The 19,034-nt window shown below is 36.4% G+C and overlaps 1 protein-coding gene across 1 annotated transcript in view; it reads right to left on the reverse strand.

Moving 5' to 3' along the window:
- The window catches only part of VPS54 (VPS54 subunit of GARP complex), a 116,452-nt gene extending 98,114 nt beyond the window's left edge, over positions 1–18,338 (reverse strand). Inside the window, exon 1 of the mRNA XM_020286185.2 lies at positions 419–18,338. The gene's annotated coding sequence lies outside the window, so the exon portion shown is untranslated. The remainder of the gene's footprint in view (positions 1–418) is intronic.
- Positions 18,339–19,034: the final 696 nt, after the last annotated feature.

A 19,034-nucleotide genomic window follows, 5' to 3' on the forward strand; every position in this document is an offset into this window, starting at 1 on the left:
ATAGAATGATGGTTGCCAGGGGCAGGGAGGAGTACAAAATAGGAAGTTGTTGCTTAATAAGTATGGAGTTTCAGTTTTGCAAGATGAAAAGTTTTGGAGCTTTGTGCACAACAGCATGAGTAAGTTTAATACTACTGGAAAAGGAACTTAAAAATAGTTAAGATGGTAAATTTTATGCTATGTATATTTTACCCAATGAAAAATTAATAGGCTTATAGAATATTTAATGACATAAAAATGTTTACCTTATACTGTTAAGTGGAAACAGTTTTCAAAACAATACATACAGTATGATCCCAATTTCCTAACTTAAAATAAGCATATATATTTTCAAAAAAGATTGCAGTTACATGTATCACAATATTAATAATGGTTATCTCCAAATGACAGAATTACAAGAAATTTTCATTTCATTTACCTGTAATTTTTGTACTGCTTTTTTCAGTTTTCCAAATGTTCTCCTACAAAAATGAATTACTTTGTTAATCAGGAGCAATATACAGTCCTTCCTCAGTGTCCACCAGGGGACTGATTCTAGGACCTCCCTCAGATACCAAAAACTGCAGATGCTCAAGTCCTTCATCTTAAACAGTAAGGTATTTGTATATAACATACACATATCCTCCCATGTACTTTAAATCATCTCTAGATTATTTATAATACCTAATACAATGTAAATGATAAATAAACCACTGTTATATTGTATTATTTTGGAAATAATGACAAGGAAAAAAGCTTGTACATGTTCAGTTAGAGATGCATTTTTAAAAATATTTTTGATCCATGGTTTATTGAACCCATGGATACAGAAGGCCAACTGTATATTAAATGCTATTATTTTTTTTAATTTTAAAATATTAAAGGGGTACACATGTTTTTTAATAGGTTACACGGATCACTTTTTTAATGCTTAAGTCCCAGATAAAGGTGTGCCTGTCACCCAAATGGTGGGCACAGTACTTGTTAGGTAGGTGTTCACTCCTGCCCTCTACTCCCCTCCCCCCTGGTTGATTTCCACTGAGTTTTACTTCCCTCTGTGCACATATGTGCTCACCGGTTAGTTCCAATTTAACAATGAGTACATGTAGTGTTTGTTTTTCCATTCTTGAGACCCTTTACTTAGGAGAATAGTCTCTAGTTCCATCCAAATTGTTGCAAAAGGTATTACTCTATCTTTTCTTATGTCTGAGTAAGCCAATCTTACAATCTTTTAATTGGTATATTTAGACCATTTATATTTAATTATTGGTATATTAGATTAAAACTTAATATCTTGACTGGCATTTTTATTTTTTTATTATTTTTTTAATTTCAGAATATTATGGGGGTACAAATGTTTTGGTTACATGGATTGCTTTTGTACAGTTTCAGTCAAAGTTAAAAGTGTGCCCATCACCCAGATAGTATACACTGTACATGTTAGGTATATCACCCATTCCCTCCTTCCCCCTCCAACATGCATTATTTCCATTGAGTTTTACTTTCATCTGTGTACATGACTTCTCATTGGTTAGTTCCAATTTAATAGTGAGTACATGTAGTGTTTGTTTTTTTCATTCTTTAGATATTTCACTTAGGAGAATAGTCTCCAGTTCCATTTAGATTGTGGCAAATGGTATTAACTCATTTTTTATGGCTGAGTAATACTCCATAGTATACACATACCACATTTTATTAATCCACTAATGAATTAATGGGCACTTGGTTTGATTCCACATCTTTGTGATTGTGAATTGTGCTGCAATGAACTATCTAGTTCAAGTGTCTTTTTGATAAAATGATTTTTTTTTCCCTTTGGGTAAATACTCACTAGTGGGATTGCTGGATCAAATGGTAGGTCTACTTTTAGTTCTTTGAGGAATTTCCACTATTTTCCACAGAGGCTGCACTAGTTTGCAGTCCCACCAACAGTGTATAAGTGTTCCTATCCACATCCATGTCAGCATCTATTGTTTTGAGACTTTTTGATAACTATAAAAGTTCAGCTTCAGCTTTATACCCACCTCCACCATGAATCTTTTCTAATCACTATAACTGACAAAGCTAGCCTTCCTCTGAACTTGAAGTGCTTGTCTATATGAGCAGTCTACAAATGTTTTTATTATCTACCCCAACAGCTTAAAAGTATTTAAGCAAACACATTTACAAATTATATAGGGAACCACTGTATTAATATATTATATGCAATATAAAACTGTACTAAATGAAAAGTTTTAAAGGATGAGATAGAGGACTTTTAATAATCTTGATTTTATTAATGGTACCAAAAAAAAAAAAAACTTTTTACTCTCACTAGTTTTAACTGATAACAATGTGACTCACTATAACTCATTATAATTAAAAATCTTAATTCAATACTTTATGAAATGACAATTCAAAGATCTGGTTCTAGGTTCAATTTATTTTAATACCTGGCTCTAATGCCTGTTGTAGAAAGATTATCTCACAAGTATATGCAGAAACAAAGGAAAGAAATATCACTGATTATACTTTCTCAACTCACTGTCTGGAGGTTTTTAAAGTAGATTAAATAGTTTCATTTCTGAGTTTTTAAAGAGTTCATCATTTTCAGCAATAAAAATCACATAAAAGATGGACTATTTCCAAATATCCATTTTCAAAATACATTCACCATAGCATGAGTGTCTCTAGAAAATCAACTATTTTCTAACTCATTGTTTAAAATTAAAACAAAAGGAAAAAGTACCCTGAAGGAATAAACTGTGTTTTTTTAAACTATCTGTTTGATTAAATATTGTCAGTCACATGCCATCTCTCCAAAGATCATGAAATTTGAAACATTTTTTCTTCTTGTTAAAAAAAACAACCAACCACATAGCTTGACAACTCTTTTATGTACTTTTACATGTGGCTATTCAAAAGCTTGTTCTAGGAGTAGGAGGAGAACCCAGCTCTGTACTTTGTTGTTTACTTGTGCTTCCATTATTAATTACCTTTCATCCTAGGTTTCTCTACAATAATCATTTTAGGTTAACTGGACATTTTGCAAGAGTTGGTTTAGTTAAAACTAGATAACACAATCTATAAACCCACTTAACCACTCATGTAAACTATATTATATCACAAGGATGAACTAAGTGAAAGATACATATCACTGCTAATCCCTTTACGCTTGCTCACTTACATGAAATGTGACCACCTGACACATGGACAGACTGAAGATACTGGTATCAATTCTTTTAACAAATATGAGTAAATGTTAATTTCTTTTTTCTTTAAATAAATAAATATTCCTAAACTGGGTGGTACCTTACAAAGGACTCTGGACTTTATCTACTGTGAGTCATTATAGACTTCAAGACTCTTGAGAGAGTATTAGTAAGAGGGGAGAGCCAAGTACAGAACCTAAGAAGAATCCAATATTTCTGAAGAAAGAAATGAAAGAAACATATAAAGAAAAGTTTGTGATAAAGAAGAAACATCCAAGATGGTAGGAGAAAAGGAGAGAAAAAAAAAGAGAAATCAGTCCAGAATTTTCAAATAAAATAATAAGGGAAAAAGCCTTCATATTTGGCAATGAGGAAGTCACCAGTTATATTGGAAGGAATGTCAACTCCAGTGTGTTGGGGGCAGTTGGTGGGGGGGGCCAGACTGCAGAGGTTGGGATAGAAAAGAAAGTGAGAAAATTTAAAAACAGTGTTTGGCTATTGTTTCAAGAAACTAAACTATGAGATTACAAAACAGAATATATAGTACAATCTTATTTTGAGATAAAAACTTTTTATAGCTATATATAATGTATGGAAGAGTTTACAATAAAATGTTAACAGTGTTTATCTCTGCCTTGTGGTCTTCCTGACCATCGTTTCTAAGCACATCTTTCCCCTCCACTCCCCTTATCCAACATGCATATCCAGCCCCCTTATTCTCTACCACTAGCATTATAGTTTGTGGTCTTCATAGTACTTCTTTAAATTATAAGTGATTACTTACCTGCCTGTTGCCTTTCTCACTATACTGTAAATTTATATTTGTTTCATTCACCTTTGTATACTATATCCAGTACAGAGTCTAAGCATTCAGTAAACTGCATGAATGTTCAATGAATGAATGACAAATGAATACCATGGAAAAAGACGTTAAGGACACACAAGCCACTAGCAATATCTCAATAGGTTTATATACATTTTAAATAATCTAAAAACCTAAGTCCAAAATATATTTTCTTGTTTGTATAACATTACTTGACTTTCTGAAATTTGATTCTAGATCTCTACCTTTCTTGTAACACAATATGACATACTGGTTAAGAGTAATGGACATATAGTGAATTAGATGTCTGTCATTTATCAGTTGTGTGATCTTTGACAACTTTTATACCTTCCTAAGTCTGTTTCCTCATTTGTAACATGGAACAACAACAATATCTCCCTCATGGCAATGTTGTAAGATTTAAATGAAATAACTCACATATAAGCTCATGGCACAATACTTGGTACATCCTAGAAATTCAATAAATAATTACAACTATGACTATTATTATAAACATCTTACTTTTAAAATGGTCAGTAAGCATTAACATTTGGAATGTGCCATACAAATTTTTAAATAAATGTAAACTTTAAGATCTTGAGCCTCTTCCTTTGATGTCCTTCTCTTTGCTTGAGCACTCCTAGTTCTGGAGGCGGGAGGGGAAAGGTGAGAGGGTGAGAGGAGAGAGGAGGCAGTAAACCAATATGGGCAGATATAATTTACTATCAGAAAAGTAGCCAAAGCACAGAAAAGTGATCCTCATTGCCATGGCAGTAAAGGGGGAAAAAATATGGGAAGCAAGAAGACATGGTGGCCTAAAAGAGAAGCAATTTTGATGACAAAACTGTGCTTGGTGAGAAGAGGATGAGGAGGTGGTAGGGAAAGAGTTAGAAATAATGCTATGGAAGATATCTGAGTAAAGGTCAAAGTTGAATCCAGGGGAGTAGAGAAGATCAGATAAAAATTGCAATCTGAGTTGGACAGGACTTCAAAAAGATACCTGGGCTTAACTTTCTACCTAATATATGAATCCTTCCTAGAAGGAGACTTTCTGCCACCACTTGAAAACTTCAATAATAAAGAATTAACTACTTCAAAAGCATATTACTACTATAAAAACAACTATAACTGCTTTAGGAAAAAAATTATTTCATATAGTGAGCAGAATCCTGCCTCCCTGAATTTTCTATCACTGCTCCTAGTTCAATTACATTCTAGGAACAACAGAGTAGATAACTGCAGTCATAGGAACCAAAAGGGAGAAAGTACAGAAGAAGGCTAATAAAACCACTGAGCAAGTAGTGGGGAAAATACATTTAGATAGAAGGAAGAAAGCAATCAGAAATACCATCCTTACAGAAGCCAAGGGACAATTGTCAAGGAGGAAAACCTAAGCAGTAAGTAATCATCAACATGCTGGGAAAAGGTAAAGGATGTTACTAATTTGAGAAAGGATACTGGATTAGAACAGTTCCAGGACAAAAGGCAACAATATCAACATCTCTTTGGTGGTAAAAGAAAAAAAGACTAAGGGTTGAGCAAGAATCTTTTAGGCAATGGACCTGAGCATATTTGTAGCAAAGGGCAAGAAACCAACTGAAGGGTGAGATTAAAGAGGAACAAGAAAAAGTGGTGGAGAAAGGAGATGGGCAGAGTTAAATATGCATGGGAATGGGGTGTTAAAGGGGAGGGGGAGGGGAAGCAAAGAGAGAAAGAAAGAGTATCAAACCCAGGGACCATGAGAAACCTTAGGTTTATGCCACACCTAGAGAAAGACAGGACTTTGTCAGACAACAGTGAGAAAATGAGCAAGCTGACCTAGAAAAGTTGCCTCACACCCTACTACTGTGCCCCAGCAGGTGGTGGTGGTGCAGAAATCAGCTGGGACTTGAGCAAACCTGTATTGTCTCAGTCCCGCCACTAGTACTGAAGGATCTCTGAAGTCCTAGATCAGGAGTGCAGTGAAAACATGTTATCAGTGAAAGAAGTAGGATAGCAGGGAAGGAAGCAATAAAAAAAACAGTAAGAAGAAGGATTATATCATCACTAATATTTGACTAAACACTAAATAGCTCATAATTGCTTGCTTTCATTCAGATTATTCTGTCTTCAAAATAACCTGGTAAGAAAACCATCTGTGAATGAATCAGTGAATGAATGAATCAATGATCTCCAGTATATGAAGAAACCAGTTTAAGAGTAACTTGATTTCATAACATTTAGTTAGTTAATTGTGAAGATGGGATTTGAACTCAAATTTTCTGATTCTAAATTCCACACCTCCATCTCTGCACCAACAAAAAAATCTAAGTTATTTCTCTACTACCTTGCACTCATTTCAGGTACCCAGTACTTTCCTTTTCTGTCTTTTTTCTCCTTATCAATTATTAGACCAATAACATTTCCTCTAATAACTAATTATGACTTATGTTCATCTTCTATTAAATGACAGAAATAACTAACATCTAATTGTGTTAAAACTGTGGTAAAAATTTTATGAGACTAAGACTACTAGAAAGATATTCATCAAGGAAAAAAAGTAATATACATTTTCATCAGGGTACTATATCAGGTCATTAAATATGAAATGCCCAATTCCAAATAAAAAATATATCTCAAAGCAGATGCAGTACAATTAAGCAAAGTATGCACCTAAACTATTGACACAGTTTTGCCATCTTAACAGTAGTTTGTTTAAGCCAGCAGAGAAGCAGCCTGGAGAGTAAGCGGTGATGAAACCATGAAAGGCATTTTCCACAGCTTGTTTAGAATTTAATATTTTTCCTTACAAGAAGTGGTCCAAAGTCTAGAAAAAGTGGTAGTCAGTTGGTGCAAGGTCTGGTGAATATAGTGGATGACAGAGTTTCCAAGTCCAGCTGCTATAGTTTGAGCAGCATTTATGGTCAAGCAGTGTCTTGCAAGACGATTGGCCTGTCTCTATTGACCAATCTTGGCTGCTTAATCACAAACATCCTCATTTCATCCAATTGGTTGCAGAAGACATCCGATATTCACCAGGTTCCATGAAGCTGTAATGAATAATACTAGCACTGGACCACCAAATAGACACTGTTAGCTTTTTGATGAATACTCAGTTTGGACTGTGTTTCGGCATTTCATCATTATTCAACCATTGTACCAAACACTTGTGATTGTCAAAAAGAATCCATTTTTCATCACACATAACAATATGGTGTAGAAATAGTGTGCCTTTATGTCATGACAGCAAAGAAAGGCAAGCTTCAAGATGATTTCTCTTCTGACGCTCTTGTAATTCATGCAGTACCCATCTATCCACCTTCTTTACCCTGCAGATTTGTTTCAAATAGTCAGATATCCTTGGAATAGTAAGGTCAAAACTTGCTAATTCACACTTAGGTTGAGATGGATTTGCTTCCATTATAGCTTTCAGCTCATCATTATCCACCTAGGCCTAAGGTCACCCATGTGGCTCATTTTCAAGATTAAAATCACCAGAACAGAACTTCTCAAACTATCTACATACTGTGCATTCATCAGTCACATCCTCCCTAAATACTTTGTTGATATTTCAAGCTGGCTGCGTTGCATTGGTTCCACAATGGAACTCATATCAAAAATAACATGAATTTCTGGCTTATCCACAAAAATTGCTCTAAAAAATTTGAAAGATAATCACAAACCAAACCATGTGTTTGAAAGAATGAGGATGTACCTTCATAATAAAAATAAAACAAGTGTCAAAGTGAAATGTCAGTGATATCAACTGCCAAACTTAGTACTTAAAGAAACCAGACATTTTATATTTAATAACCTAATACTATATCTTTCTTAGCAAAGGAATAATTTTTTAGCTGTAATGTGTGATAAATATGCTACTTTGGGCCATCATTTTAGCACTTTCAACAGGAAATGCATTCTGAATTCAAATAATGGTCTTCATAAATGAACTTTATAACATTTCTATTTGTAATTTATAATTTGAGAAGATATGGATAAAGTGAGATTTTTTTTCTTACACTGGAGCTGGACTGAGTTTTCTCATATAGTTTTGATACATTTTTGTACAATTTTGTGTTTAAGTCTAATTTAAAAAATACTATTGCTTTTATTAAAGCAAATAAAAAATGGCAAATTTGGAAGTATTGATTTATTAGGAAAAAATTAAATAATCATACTGGAATGTCCTGCCAAAGATCAAGTTGACAGAAATCAGATTTTTTTTAATCATGGTAAAAATTCAGCCCAACACCTTTCTTTATCACTTTTTCTTATTCAACTTTAATCTCATACTTCAGTTAGTTTCTTGCTGTTTGCCTACAAATACCTCAAGTATCTCATATTCTAAGCAGTACTTTCCATAACATTTTTGGAATTTTAAGAGCCAATTTCTGATAAATGGTATAGTTAAGCTCCTTTCATACAGCCTAGACACAAATAACAATACACGTCTATACTATTTAAGATTTATCACTTAATAAAATCTAGTTTAATCATAATTTTTAAAATACTTGAAAAATCTTAAATTGTATATCACAATGATCTAAATAATGACACTAAACTTAAACATGTTTTCAAGAAATATTAACAAATTAAGGCTATATATAAATAAGAAATTGTATACTCATCTTGAGCATTGAAGGGATATCAAAGAAGCTAAAGGAACCCAGAAAATAAGAACAAAGTTATAAAAGTTATAAAGACCTAATCTGCTTTTTTGTTTACATCCCCATTTGACATTTATGAGATCCTGTGCCCCACAGGAAATTCTGAATGCACACACAATGAAGCTGCTTATTTACTTTTGATTTAGTGACAAGGAATAATAAGAGATAATGTTGGCTAGAAGGATAAAAATTATAACTATGTGTAATATTAGATTTAAATATTTTAATTGGCTTATAAAACAAGTGATATTTCATATAACATCATTATCAAGAATTAAAATCATAAATATCCTCATAAAATACCTAATTTTTAAGTCTAGATATTATGCAAAATAAAAGCAATATCTTATTTTTCCCAGTACTTATCAGAGACAATATTATAGCAGCCATTGAAATTAATTAAGGCCTGGAATATGAATGAATGATAAAACTGAGATAAAATCTGTCACTAGCATGTAAATATTTCAATGAAAACAAAAAATACCTTAGATGGTTTATTTTACTCCTTTCTGCCACTGATATGATGTATTACAACTGAAATTTTTGTTAGTCAAAGTGAACCAGATTAGACACTGGTATTCTGTTCTTGACGTCTGGGCCAAAGATTAGTAAGTAAATCCTAAAATCACTCATTCAAAGTTATTGGAGAATAAATATGTCTTAAATACGAAAATTAGACACTTAATTAAAATACCTACCAAAAAGTAAATTTAAGATAAAATCTGTATAATCTACACTACTTTGAAAATAATTGCCAGAAAAAATCATATATTAATATATTCCTTAAAAGGACAAAAATAACACTTGGATTTATCTACTGTTTTGGGTTATCCCTGCCTTGTTTCTTTCTAGATTAGAAATAATCTAGTGTTAACAGTCTTTGCTAACAAAATATATTTTATTATATCTAGGTCCCTAATGGGCAGGGTGTTCAAATAATCTAAACAAGTACTCAATAATATTTAAGCAACAGTTAAGTAACAGAAAGATGATGCTTTCAAGGAATTTTCATTTTAGGAAAATAAAGCAAAATAGCTAAAAACTTGTCTGTATTAAGTAAATGGTTCAAGAATGAAAATATGAAATGTTAGTTTAAGGAAAAAGTAAATAACTATATGGTTTAGGATTACTATAACCTCAAACTAACAATAAATTAGTATTTTAATTAATCACTGCTTGGTATTATCTCTACACCCCTCTCTACTGGTTCGGTCTCTTAGCCTGCACCCCATTACTTCAACAGTCTCCCCTACATCTTCAATCATCTCCTCCCTCACCCATCTTCAATACTATCTGTCTTTGCTTTATTCCTGGCTACAGAACACTACCAGAGAAAACTGTAAAATGCACTGATTGATTACAAATTTATGAGTTCCAATGTCAGATGAGCCCCTGATGCTGCTCAGTAATCCTTTCACTTATCTTGAAACACTTCTCTTTTCCATTCTCTACAGTATTTGTAACACTTTCGTCACTCTCAAGTCCCCTAGCCTACCTCCATCAACTCTATGCTCAAAAGGTGTTAAAATAAAACACCTCAGATATGACTTTTCCCCTTTATATTCAAATGTACCTAATTCTCATCTATACCAACCCCTAACTTTGAGAGAATATAAGGTGTCTAAGTCTTTTCCAAAGTTAATACCCCAATCACCTGTTTTGATATCACTTCTTTCTATTTCATCTGGGGCCTTGTTCTATTAATGAGTCCCTAACTCTCCTATCTTTGGTCTCTTTATCAGCCCATCTAAAAAAAAAAAAAGTTCAAGTACCAAATTAAAGTTCTTTCCATCATTCCTGTCTCCTCAAGCTACGTCTTGCCTTTCCTTAGCAACCTGTCTTCCATCTTCACCACTGACTTGGCTCTAGAAAGGTTAGGAATGACCTAAATTCAATGGTCTATATTCAGTCGTAAACTTACCTGACTCACTGCCCCGAAAAGTCAATGAAGGTAAAAATGTAGAAGTAATAAAAAAGTTAAAAAATCAACATACGTAATCCTCCAATGTAATGGCTGATTCAAGCAAGGATCATTATGGATGCCAAATTCACTGGTTAAAAGATTGCTAGGGAACAGGATATTTACACAGCCATGAAGTGTTCCCCATCAATTACGTATTATTTAAATAGTAGAGAGATCTGTCAGTCCCACCTTTACCAAGTGATCAAGCTGCATTACCAAGAGCAGGACAGCCTGACATCACGTGCCTCCAACGTAATAGAGCAGTAGATATATACATCATCTGAGTAATGGTCTCACCAGAAATGTCTGACCAGAATATAATCATGAGGAAACAGATCAATTCAGAATGTAGAACATATTCTAGGACAAGTGGCCTCTACTTTTCAAAGGATAAATCTAAAGAAGAGCAGGAGGTGATGGGACTAGTTTAGATTGGGACAGAGTTAAAGAGACATACCAGCCAAATGTAATGTATGAACCTTGATTAAATTCTGTATTTGAGGAGAAATAAAGCCATGAAGATTTTGGAACAACTGGGAAAATTTAAGTATTGACTATATGTGGAATAATGTTATTGAGTAAATGCTCACATTCTTAGGTGTCATAATTGTATTGTGGTTGTACAAAATGTCCCTGTAATTGGGAGATACATGCTTAAGTATTTATGGATGAAACATCATGATGTCTACAGCATGTTTTCAGGTTTGGCAAAAGGGAAGTAGGGGTGTGTGGGGGGGGTTTCACTCGACTATTCTTTCGACTTGTGAGTTTAGAACTCTTCAAAGATAAACAAATAAATAAAAGCCAATGAGGGCTTACCAAGAACTGAAGAATAGGTAGAAACAGATAGAAATGAGCCAGACAGATGGAGGGGAGGAAGGAAGGGAGTGACAAGGAGAAAGATTCCAGGAATGGGAAACAGTATATTCAAAAGTTTGGAGGGAAGAGAAAACCTATAGCCAGAAACTACAAATAATTCAATATGCCTGAGAAAATTATATATTTAGGGGATGAGGGGAGTCATGGAGAGTCATTAAGAGGGATAAGTTGGAAAAAGAACTTAAAAATCTGTTAAAGGAATGTAGATTTTTAAAAAGTCAGAAATAATTTAAGCAGAGGAATGATACAATCAGATTTACTCTTTAGAAAGATCACTGATTATAGCCCAGACAATGGATTGAAAAAGAGCAAAACTAGAAGAGACCAGATACCAAAATCTGCAATAATCTAGGTGGGAGATAACAGTAAACCTGAACTCAGATAATGGTAGAAAAGGTGGAGAAAACTAGATACATAAAAAACCAGATAGATTCCAGATCTTTCTCCAGTCCTAACTTCTTTTCACTTGTCCCATACCCCAATTTATAACTGTCTGGGCATCTTCACCTACATGCTTCATAGATACCTAAAATTCAATATATCCAAAACTTAACTCATAATCTGCCATCTTTATCCTCTTCCTGCACCTACCAAAAATTTATTCCTTCTCTAGCTCTGTTAATGGCATAGCCTCCTATGCAGTTTCCCAAACTAGGAATCCAAGAGCCAACTTTACTCCTTCACCTTCTACATTATTCAATTTTGATACCAACTTGTACTGACCTATGACCTACCTTCAAATACTCCCAATTCCAATTACCATTCACATAGTTCAGAACTTTATTTGAAGAGTAGACTATTGGGAGAGTCTCCTACCAAAATTACTCACTTGGTCCTAATCTCACTCAGCTTCAGAATCATCTTCTCCACAATTTGGATCTGATTAGGTCACTCTCCTTAAGAATAACATTCATCAGGTGTCGGGCAGATGGGAGGGGGCAGGAGGGGATGGGTATATTCATACCTAATGGGTGCAGTGCGCACCATCTGGGAGATGGACATGCTTGAAGCTCCAACTGGAGTGGGGCAAAGGCAATATACGTAACCTAAACATTTGTACCCCCATAATATGCTGAAATAAAAAACATCAAGTTTAAAAACTCTTCAACATAGAACTCTTCCCAATCTGGCCCCAAATTGTCCTTCAGGGAGTGAAGGAGTAAACAAATTGTGAAAAGGCATTTAAAACGACAAAGACATGACTTTCTTGACATAATTATTATGACAGAAAATTTTACTTTATTCACTCTATAAAAAAAACATAAAATATGATGTATCAACACAATATTCATACACAAACAGCCACTCTTTAAACTTCCTACTAGTCAAAAAGCCAACTGTTAGAATATAACATTCTCCAAATCTGAAGTATTTTTCTAAATATTCCCCCTCCTTTTTATAAAATTCAATTTTTAAAAATTCATTATATTTTTAAAAACCTACCAATACCACGGCATGCCTTATTCTGAATATTGTCTCCCACTATTCTACCTCAAGCCACCCCAGAAAAATTTTTCTTTATAGCTAAAGCTCTGTCCACCTCCACTCTTCATTTTACAAGACTGTGAAAGAAAGGTGATCAGTTAACAAAATTGTAAAAAATTAGATTTTTTCCCATTAACTTATACTGTGGACTACTGGACATACATTAATAGAAAAATCAAAGTGATTCTTTTTGCATAAAAGGATGTTGAAACTAGTAGGAAAAGAAATAAATCTAGAAAGAGAGGAGATTTTGCAAATGGTGAATAGATTTAAAACCTCTATTTATTTAGTTAAATCTTCACATTTGAAGAGCAATTACCATTGGCAGAAAAACGTTTCAAATACAAAGGAGAGTATGCATACTAAATGAAGACAAAAGGAATTATTCCCAATAAGGGAATTAATCCAGGTAACTGTAGTTTACTCTTGAAAAGACTAGAACTTTCTGTACAAGTCACTTCCCAAAAATTTAACTCTGAAATAAATGATATATTTTCATGTCTTCTAAAATAGAATATTTCAAAAACAGGGTGACTTCTTCTTGCTAACTAATTTCACCATTATAATAATCACTTATTATACTGTGTTGTAATTGCGATACTCTCAGGCTACTGAAGGAAATCAGTTTGTCCCTGTATTAAGGAACTTCAGATTACGGTGCTATACTACTTCTTTTACTAGTTATCAATACACATATTTTTAGTATTTCTCTCCTCCCTGGAAAGGCTGTCATAAGTCACTGTTTTTCACCTTGCTATCTACATTCCTAACTTTGACAACCTCTATATCCCTTTCTAATTTGATTCTTCCGAAGCTAGTAATTTATACAGTATGTTATAATTGACATAGCATCTTAATACATATTACCTCACTTAATTATTATAATAACCTTGTGATACAGGAATTATCACCATCTGTATTTTATAGATGAGAAAACTGAGGCTCAGAAAGATTGAGGAATTTACCTATAAGGTTATAAGGATAATAAAAAGCAAAAGTGATCTCAACTGTCAATCATCTTCTTTCATCACTAAATTAAGCTGTTAAAAACATTAAATAAGAGACAAAACTGGGGCCTATGGGGAGAAAAAGGAAGATTTTCATGTGTAAGCTTTGAATTTTTCTGGACATTCACAATACACATTAATTAATTAAAACACTTAGCTTACTTCTCCTTTTCTTGGCAGTGGTAGCTGCCAGGAAAAATAATCACTACTGGATAAAGAAGAAACTACTATATTCTACTTACAATTTCAAAAACCTGTGCAACAATAACAAACAATTCAAAACAACAACAATTCAAATCTACAGTAAAATAAGACTGCTATTTTCAGGGGGAAAAAGGTTTTTTTCTTCAGATTTAAAAGACAAGTAAACAGACTAAAGAATGTCTGCATTATGTCATAAATAGATTTACTTTTCCCTCAACTCTTCCCCCTGCAAAGAAAGTTATTAGAGGATCTAAATTATTAATCTAATCCACCACACAGTGCCTACTGAGAGCATTTTCACAGCTGGTAGGGGTTAAGAACACTAGTTTAGGCCCTTACCAGAACGATGCAAACCATAGGTTTATTATAGAATGGTATTACTGACATTTTTGAACTTAACAATTCTTTCTTATGTGGGTGGGTGGGGTGGGATAGGGTGGAACATGTCCTGTGCATTGTAGGATATTTAGCAATATCCCTGGCTAGATGCCAATAGCAGCCCTCTTCAGTTATAACCACCAAAAAATTTCTCCAAACACTGCCAAATGTCCTTTGGGCAAAATAATCCCTGGAGAACCATTGTTTTAGATGTTAGAGTCCTGGATCTTTGAAAAATGAAGCCTCCAACCAGCCCTGTTAATTATAATTTTAAAAAATTTATTCTATTTTTAAGATTTGAATTTTTAAAAATAAGATGTTAATAGAACAAGAAGATACCTTAATAATATATTTGTTATCCTTCTTTAGGTTAAAGCATTTGTAGAGGATTCTGTAACATGGATTTCGATTATATGGATCCACTATAGTCATCCATGTTTTCCCAAAGTTGGGGAATGTCCAGCTCTTTCCCATCCTCTGCTAGCAAAATGTCATACATACATAAGAAAATCTAAACAATTTCAACTTCCAAATCCCCATTTCTTGCTTTACATGGCCACACTGTGGTTCTTGAACCATGCATCTCATAGATTCAAGCTTATACTCTTCAGATTTCCTCATCTAGTTCCTGGCCACTATTTGTGAGACAAGCAGGGAGTAAGCTGATGACTTTTAAGATCTTTTCCAGCCCCGATATTCTAATATTCAATGACAAAAATACTCCTCCAACTTTTACTTACTGATTCCTGGCTGACCAAATCACTTCTTAAGGTCACTGAAACCATTCAAGCTTAATTTTTTTTTCTCTAACTTCGTATTTATGCCAAACACAACCAAACAGTGTATCAGTTGTTTACAACATTGCTTTTAATACAGATGATCAGTTGCTTATTCCCTGACTCAAATAAAAAATTTTAACATGTAAATTGACTTTAAAAGAAAAGCTTTTTGAGAAGCTATGAACAGATACCATCTATATGAAAGGTTCACATTAGGCAAATATTGAGACAGAAAGTAGATTAGTGTTTACCTAAAGCTGGCAGGAGGGTGAGGAGAACAGATAAAGGGTTTTCTTGGGCCGGGCGCGGTGGCTCACGCCTGTAATCCTAGCTCTCTGGGAGGCCGAGGCGGGCGGATTGCTCAAGGTCAGGAGTTCAAAACCAGCCTGAGCAAGAGCGAGACCCCGTCTCTACTATAAATAGAAAGAAACTAATTGGCCAACTGATATATATAGAAAAAATTAGCCCGGCATGGTGGCGCATGCCTGTAGTCCCAGCTACTCGGGAGGCTGAGACAGAAGGATCGCTCGAGCCCAGGAGTTTGAGGTTGCTGTGAGCTAGGCTGACGCCACGGCACTCACTCTAGCCTGGGCAACAAAGCGAGACTCTGTCTCAAAAAAAAAAAAAAAAAAAAGGGTTTTCTTTTTGGGGGGTGATGAAAACGTTCTAGAATTAGATAATAGTGATGGTTGCACAACTCTTTAAAAATAATTGAATTGTACACTTTAAATGGGTGTACTTTATGATCTGTTAACTATATCTCAATAAAGTTGTTAAAAGCTTGGAGCAGGAAAAAGGAATTTTAATTAACTTTTATTGATAGGAAAAGAAGTGTAATTAAGAAAAAATTCTACAAAGTTTGCCATTTCATGGGCTATATAAGATTTGGTTATAATTCTGACATAAAAACTTAATTATTTTATCTAGAAATAAATTTTAACTTTTCCAGAAAACATAAACATATGCAAATTTAAACATCTTTTTCTAAACTTTGGATACTTCCAGTCATAATTTTGAAAACAATAAAAAACATTTCAGAAAGCCAAATGCTATAGTAACAATACTTCTACGAGAACAAAATATATATTAACGACAACAACCACAAAAAAAACATGGACAGTCTTTACAGTTTTGTTGATTCATTATTTTAAAAACCCATTAAAGGGTTAGGTGCAGTGGCTCAGACCTGTAAATCCCAACACTTTGGGAGGCCGGGGCAGGAGTATAGCTTGAAGCCAGGAGTTCAAGACTTCCATGGGCAACATAGCAAGACCCTGCCCCTACAATTTTTTTTAAATTAGCCTCTCCTGATGGCATGTGCCTGTGGTCCTAGCTACTCAAGTCTGAGGCAGGACCATTTCTTGAGCCAAGGAGTTGCAGGTAGCAGTGAGCTATGATTGTGCCATTGCACTCCAGCCTCAGCGACAGAGCAAAACTGGCTCAAACAACAACAAAAAACCATTACATTTCCCGTAAAAGTGATCCTTAGGCCCGGCAATCCTAGCACTCTGGGAGGCCGAAGCAGGCAGATAGCTCGAGGTCAGGAGTTCGAAACCAGTCTGAGCAAGAGCCAGACCCCATCTCTACTATAAATAGAAAGAAATTAATTGGCCAACTAATATATATAGAAAAAATTAGCTGGGCATGGTGGCGCACGCCTGTAGTCCCAGCTACTCGGAAGGCTGAGGCAGTAGGATTGCTTGAGCCCAGGAGTTTGAGTTTGCTGTGAGCTAGGCTGATGCCATGGCACTCACTCTAGCCTGGGCAACAAAGGGAGACTCTGTCTCAAAATAAATAAATAAATAAATAGAAACCAAAAGTGATCCTCAGACTATCTTTCAAAATTTAAAAATAGTCCAATCACAATAAAAATGCAAACATCTAATCCCACAAACCACAACTATCAGTTACACATATTGATCATTTTTACCCAAACTCATCAAGAACAATGATGATCACTATGGACCATCAATATCCATTTCTAGTATATCAGATGCTGCCTGCCATACACACACAGTAAAACAAACAAGTCCCATTATTCCATGTGTTCCATCATAACTGCTTAGAAATCATGTAGGCTCTCAAGGTACTTTTCCAATTAGAACTTCAAATTAGATTTATAAAAGTTGAAAGTCCATCAAAATCTGCAGTTTGTTATTTCTCAGTACACTACAAGTAATTTATCACACTAACACTTGCCTTGTTAAGCATTTACTATTAAGACTGCCTGGGTTTGACAAATCAGAAACAGAGTCAGTTAAAAACAAAAACACTCCAAAAAATTTAATTCTTCGAAAGCAAGAACTTAAATAAAGACCAAAAAAATAAAGCTCGTTAAAAGAGCTTAATTTTTTTTTTGCAACCTCGTCAGCCAAAATTCTAAAAATACCATCCTGAACTCAACACAAGAACAGACTAAGTGGCTAATTATAATTGGCAGGCAAAAGTTTCCAAGTCAACGACAGGAGGGCAGGGATGGCCTGCCTTTGTATCTGCATAGATGAAAGGAAGCAGAACTAAAGAAAATTCATTATTGAACAAATTATTGTGACATAAATTGCCAAACTGCATAACACTGAGTTATTCTTTGGGTTAGCCTTCCCCAGTGAGAGGGGGAAAAATTTTTTTTTTAAATTATTCCAGTAGGATCCAAAGGAGCTAAGGGCCCAGCTGGAAAAAGAAAGGGAAAGTTTGGGGGCAGTGTCAAAGGGGATGATGGAAGTTCCACAGCCGGGATCTGGAGAAGAGGGAGAGGGGCGAGAGCAGCATTTTCGGCCGCCAACAGAATGTGGGAAGCACCGCTGCCAGCCCCGATCCCGGAGGGAGAGTGAAAGGAACAGTAGGTGACGGAGAGGCGAATGGAAGCTTCAGCGCCGGTCAGTTGTGAGCGAAACTCTGTTCACTTTGGGCTGGGAAGGTGACAGGGGGTGGGGTCTCAGTCCCTCTCTCTGCAGTAGGTCGGGGTAAGGGTGGGCCGCGACGCGCTGGGGACCAAAGGAGGGCCAGCCCCACACCTACCTGCGGGTCCCGGGCAGACGCCCAGAGCGAGGCCTAGTGCATCTCCGCCGCCTGCAGCCCTCCACGTCGCACCGAGGCTGCTCCTCCGCGGCCGCCACCTCCTGGCGCCGGGAGCCTGGCCGGGCCGGAGCCCGGCTTCCCGCCCCCGCCCCGCGCCGGCTGGCCTGTTGGCCCGGGGAGCACAGGGCCGCCTTCTCGAGCCCAGCTCTGCTCGGGGGTGAAAGGCGGCAGCGGCGGCTCCCTCACGTCTCTCCCGGGTGTCCTGTCAGCCAGCAGTTTCCCCCGGGTCCGCAGCGCCGCCTCCGCCGCTGCTGCCACCGCCTCTCCCACATCCCCGGCCTCCAGGGGAGCCGCCGCCGCCGCGCCACGACCACTGCCTCTAGCGTTTCTGCTCCCTGCTCCACTGCTCTGCCTCACCCCGCCGGCCCGCCCGGCCTGGCGTGGCCCGGTCGGCTCCGGGGAGACAGCGCCGGAGGCTGCTGCGAGGCCGCCGCAGCCCCCAGCCCACAATCCACCGCGCGGCTCCGCCGGGGCGGGAGGGCCGCGGCCCGGGCCGGGAGGAGTGCCCGCCGCCTCCGGAGAGGGGCCTCGGCGCGGGCCGGCGCGCCCGCCGCGGGCGCAGCTGGCGTTCCCCAGGGCGGGGAATACCCCCGCGTGGCTCCCCTGCGCCTCCTGTAATAGT

The sequence above is a fragment of the Microcebus murinus genome, chromosome 3, assembly GCF_040939455.1.
Source record: "Microcebus murinus isolate Inina chromosome 3, M.murinus_Inina_mat1.0, whole genome shotgun sequence".
In the NCBI taxonomy this organism is placed as follows: domain Eukaryota; kingdom Metazoa; phylum Chordata; class Mammalia; order Primates; family Cheirogaleidae; genus Microcebus; species Microcebus murinus.